This window comes from Hemitrygon akajei, chromosome 18, assembly GCF_048418815.1.
Source record: "Hemitrygon akajei chromosome 18, sHemAka1.3, whole genome shotgun sequence".
Classification (NCBI taxonomy): Eukaryota; Metazoa; Chordata; class Chondrichthyes; order Myliobatiformes; family Dasyatidae; genus Hemitrygon; species Hemitrygon akajei.
Genome location: NC_133141.1, coordinates 77,133,312 through 77,138,949, shown reverse-complemented (window position 1 = coordinate 77,138,949; position 5,638 = coordinate 77,133,312).

The window sequence follows — 5,638 nt, the reverse complement described above, 5'->3', positions numbered from 1 at the left end:
CACAGAATCCACGAAGAAACCGGCAACACAGAGACCGACAGAAATCCAGTGTCTTTTTTTCTTCTTTTTTTTGTGTTTTGGGGGGTTTTTTTCAATGTACATTTCAATCACAAACATTTCTTCATCTTTTTCCTTCTTGTTATGGATGAGAATCAATTATCTTTTTTTTATTATATATTATTATATACCTTGAGATTAATTCTATGTGTGATTGTGATCATTTGTATTTTTCCTTCTATTTGAATTGTTATTCATGTAGATTTTTGAGACAATTCTCCTCTTGTTTGTATATATATATGTACATTTTTTAAATTAACCAATAGAAAGAAAGAAAGAAGGAAAGAAAGAAAGAAATCCAGTGTGTGAAACAAAGCAACAGCTCGTACAAATGATTAAAAAAAAACAACTAACAGGCGGAATATGGACTGCATAGTTCCCCAAACGTCAGGCTACGACCGCGGAGCCAGTTCAGCGCCGAGGCGAGCACAGCTGGTCAGGGTGTGTGCTGGACAGTGAGCGATCCCGAGTCCAGTGGAGCCGTTCAGAGCAGGACCAAGAAATCCACAAACAGGGCTGGCAAACAACCAAGGTGCGGAAGAAGAGAAAAATACAAAAATAGTTAAAAAAAAAAAAATGATAGTGAGAACACGAGTTGTAGAGTCCTTGAAAGTGAGTCCGTAGGTTGTGGGATCGGTTCAGTGTTGAGGTGAGTGAAGTTATCCTCGCCAGTTCAGGACCCTACCTGGATTAGAGAGGGTGCAGAGGGAGATTCGCCAGGATGCTGCCTGGATTAGAGAGGGTGCAGAGGAGATTCACCAGGATGCTGCCTGGATTAGAGAGGGTGCAGAGGAGATTCACCAGGATGCTGCCTGGATTAGAGAGGGTGCAGAGGGAGATTCGCCAGGATGCTGCCTGGATTAGTGAGGGTGCAGAGGAGATTCACCAGGATGCTGCCTGGATTAGAGAGGGTGCAGAGGAGATTCACCAGGATGCTGCCTGGATTAGAGAGGGTGCAGAGGAGATTCACCAGGATGCTGCCTGGATTAGAGAGGGTGCAGAGGAGATTCACCAGGATGCTGCCTGGATTAGAGAGGGTGCAGAGGGAGATTCGCCAGGATGCTGCCTGGATTAGTGAGGGTGCAGAGGAGATTCACCAGGATGCTGCCTGGATTAGAGAGGGTGCAGAGGAGATTCACCAGGATGCTGCCTGGATTAGAGAGGGTGCAGAGGAGATTCACCAGGATGCTGCCTGGATTAGAGAGGGTGCAGAGGAGATTCACCAGGATGCTGCCTGGATTAGAGAGGGTGCAGAGGAGATTCACCAGGATGCTGCCTGGATTAGAGAGGGTGCAGAGGAGATTCACCAGGATGCTGCCTGGATTAGAGAGGGAGCAGGGGAGATTCACCAGGATGCTGCCTGGATTAGAGAGGGTGCAGGGGAGATTCACCAGGATGCTGCCTGGATTAGAGAGGGTGCAGAGGAGATTCACCAGGACGCTGCCTGGATTAGAGAGGGTGCAGAGGAGATTCACCAGGACGCTGCCTGGATTAGAGAGGGTGCAGAGGAGATTCACCAGGATGCTGCCTGGATCAGAGAGGGAGCAGAGGAGGTTCACCAGGACGCTGCCTGGATTAGAGAGGGTGCAGAGGAGATTCACCAGGATGCTGCCTGGATTAGAGATGGAGCAGGGGAGATTCACCAGGATGCTGCCTGGATCAGAGAGGGAGCAGAGGAGATTCACCAGGATGCTGCCTGGATTAGAGAGGGTTCAGAGGAGATTCACCAGCTGACGAGATTTTATAAATATAAATTATATAGAGAGGAAATACTTAATTATTTATTTCTTAATGCTTATCCAAAGGGTGGTGACAAATCAGTGTACAGGAGGGAGTTGGAAAGTCTGGCTGAGCGGGGCCTCAATGACAACCTCTCACTCAAAGGCAGCAAGACCGAGGAGTGAATGTTTGACCTCAGGAGGAGGGGGAGGAGAAACTGGAGGTCCATGAATCAGAGGTGGAGAGGGCCAGCCTCTTTAAATTCCTCGTTGTTATCACTTCCGGGGTCTGCCCTGGGCTCAGCACGTAAGAAAGCCGGGCTGTGACAAGTTTCGACGTGACACAGAAAACTTTGACAAACTTCTGTCGATGTGTGGGGGAAAGTATATCGACTGGTTGCATCACCGCCTGGTAGGGAAACACCAACGGCCTTGAATGGAAGATCCTACATAAGGTAGAGGATCCGGCCCAGTCCATCACGGGTAAAGTCCTCCTCACCACTGACCATATCTACATGAAGTGTTGTTGGAAGAAAGCAGCACCCATCACCAGGGACCCCCACCCACAGGATATGCTCACTTCTCACTGCTGACACCAGGGAAAAAGGTACAGGAGCCTCAGGTCCCACACCACCAGGTTCAGGAACAGTTAATACCCCTCAACCATCAGGAAGGAGGTATAGGAGCCTCAGGTCCCACACCACCAGGTTCAGGAACAGTTATTACCCCTCAACCATCAGGAAGGAGGTATAGGAGCCTCAGGTCCCACACCACCAGGCTCAGGGACAGTTATTACCCCTCAACCATCAGGAGGGAGGTACAGGAGCCTCAGGACCCACACTACCCGGTTCAGGAACAGTTATTACCCCTCAACCATCAGGAAGGAGGTACAGGAGCCTCAGGACCCACACTACCCGGTTCAGGAACAGTTATTACCCCTCAACCATCAGGAAGGAGGTACAGGAGCCTCAGGACCCACACTACCCGGTTCAGGAACAGTTATTACCCCTCAACCATCAGGAAGGAGGTACAGGAGCCTCAGGACCCACACTACCCGGTTCAGGAACAGTTATTACCCCTCAACCATCAGGAAGGAGGTACAGGAGCCTCAGGACACACACTACCCGGTTCAGGAACAGTTATTACCCCTCAACCATCAGGAAGGAGGTACAGGAGCCTCAGGACCCACACCACCAGGTTCAGGAACAGTTATTACCCCTCAACCATCAGGAAGGAGGTATAGGAGCCTCAGGTCCCACACCACCAGGTTCAGGAACAGTTATTACCCCTCAACCATCAGGAAGGAGGTATAGGAGCCTCAGGTCCCACACCACCAGGCTCAGGGACAGTTATTACCCCTCAACCATCAGGAGGGAGGTACAGGAGCCTCAGGACCCACACCACCAGGTTCAGGAACAGTTATTACCCCTCAACCATCAGGAAGGAGGTACAGGAGCCTCAGGACCCAGACCACCCGGTTCAGGAACAGTTATCACCCCTCAACCATCAGGAAGGAGGTACGGGAGCCTCAGGTCCCACACCACCAGGTTCAGGAACAGTTATTACCCCTCAACCATCAGGAAGGAGGTACAGGAGCCTCAGGCCCCACACCACCAGGTTCAGGAACAGTTATTACCCCCTCAACCATCAGGAAGGAGGTACAGGAGCCTCAGGTCCCACACCACCAGGTTCAGGAACAGTTATTACCCCCTCAACCATCAGGAAGGAGGTATAGGAGCCTCAGGTCTCACACCACCAGGTTCAGGAACAGTTATTACCCCCTCAACCATCAGGAAGGAGGTACAGGAGCCTCAGGTCCCACACCACCAGGTTCAGGAACAGTTATTACCCCCTCAACCATCAGGAAGGAGGTACAGGAGCCTCAGGTCCCACACCACCAGGTTCAGGAACAGTTATTACCCCCCTCAACCATCAGGAAGGAGGTACAGGAGCCTCAGGACTCACACCACCAGGTTCAGGAACAGTTATTACCCCCCTCAAACCATCAGGCACTTGAAATTTGCCCCATCACTGAAATGTTCCCACAATCTACCGGCAGACTTTCAAGGACTCTTCATCCCACGTTCTTGATATTTATTGCTTATTTATTTATTATTGTTATTATTTCTTTCTTTTAGTCTTTACACAGTTTGTTGTCGTTTGCACTCTGGGCTGAACGCCTAAGCTATTGTGAGCTTTCATCGATTGTGTTATGGTTACCGATTTATTGCGTAGGCTCATGTAGAAAATGAATCTCAGGATCATGAAGAGCACCAAATTTCTTGGTGTTTAACTGGCGGAGAATCTCACCTGGTCCCTCAGCACCAGCTCCCTAGCAAAGAAAGCCCAGCAGCGTCTCTACTTCCTGCGAAGGCTGAGGAAAGTCCATCTCCCACCCCCCCCCCCCCCCGCCCCATCCTCATCACATTCTACAGGGGTTGTATTGAGAGCATCCTGAGCAGCTGCATCACTGCCCGGTTCGGAAATTGCTCCGTCTCGGATCGCAAGACCCTGCAGCGGATAGTGAGGTCAGCTGAGAAGATCATCGGGGTCTCTCTCCCCGCCATCACGGGCATTTACACCACACACTGCACCTACAAAGCAAACAGCATTATGAAGGACCCCACGCACCCCTCACACAAACTCTTCTCCCTCCTGCTGTCTGGGAAAAGGCACCAAAGCATTCGGGCTCCCACGACCAGACTGTGTAACAGTTTCTTCCCCCAAGCCATCAGACTCCTCAATACCCAGAGTCTAGACTGACATCTACATCATTTATTATTATATTGTAATTTGTCCTCTACTGTGCCTATTGTCTTGTTTATTAATTATTGTACTGTTTTGTGCACTTTATGTAGTCCTGTGCAGGTCTGTAGTCTAATGTAGTTTTTGTGTTGTTTTATGTAGTCTAGTGTAGCCTTGTGCTGTCTCACATAGTCTAGTGTAGTTTTTGTGTTGTTTTATGTAGTCTAGTGTAGCCTTGTGCTGTCTCACATAGTCTAGTGTAGTTTTTGTGTTGTTTTATGTAGTCTAGTGTAGCCTTGTGCTGTCTCACATAGTCTAGTGTAGTTTTTGTGTTGTTTTATGTAGTCTAGTGTAGCCTTGTGCTGTCTCACATAGTCTAGTGTAGTTTTTGTGTTGTTTTATGTGGCACCAGGGTCCCGGAGGGACGCCGTTTCGATTGAACTGTGTACTGTACCAGCAGCTTATGGTCGAAATGACAATTAAAAAGCGACTTGACTTGATGACAGTATATTTACTTCGACGATAAATTTGCTTTGAGATCTGGAATTCGTCGGAAATTTTCCCTGACGGCCTTGCGCTCCTGCCGCAAAACAAGAGTTATTTCCCGACACAAGTCAGTGACGGTAAACCCGGTTTTGCCTCACGGCGGGGCGGAGATCTCACCCTCTCCTCTCCCGGAGACGCCAGTGCGTGCGTTCTTCTCGATCCCCCACGCCCCCAGCATCTGCGGAATCTGTTTGCCCGCTGACTGGTTTACAACATGCCCAGGCAAATGAGAGGCATCAGGCGGGCGCTAGGACCCGAGTGTGGATCTTCGCCCAGTCCGCTCCCTCCCTCCCTCCTCCCCCCCCCCCGATCTGAAGAGGTCCTGATACCCTTTGATCTCACAGTCTCTCGCCAGCCGAGCTGTTTCCCCCGATCGCCATCGGCAAATTTGACAAAGCAGGCGCCGGCCCGGGGTGGGGGTGGGGGCGGCTGCGGGCCGGACCGGTAGAGTCCCGGCTTTCGGGGGCGGTGGCGGTGGGGGGGTCTGATACGGGAAAGGCGGAGCCGCGCTCCCCGGCCGACTACATCCTGTGGGAAAGACCGCCTACACGTTTACAACATTCCTGAGGAAA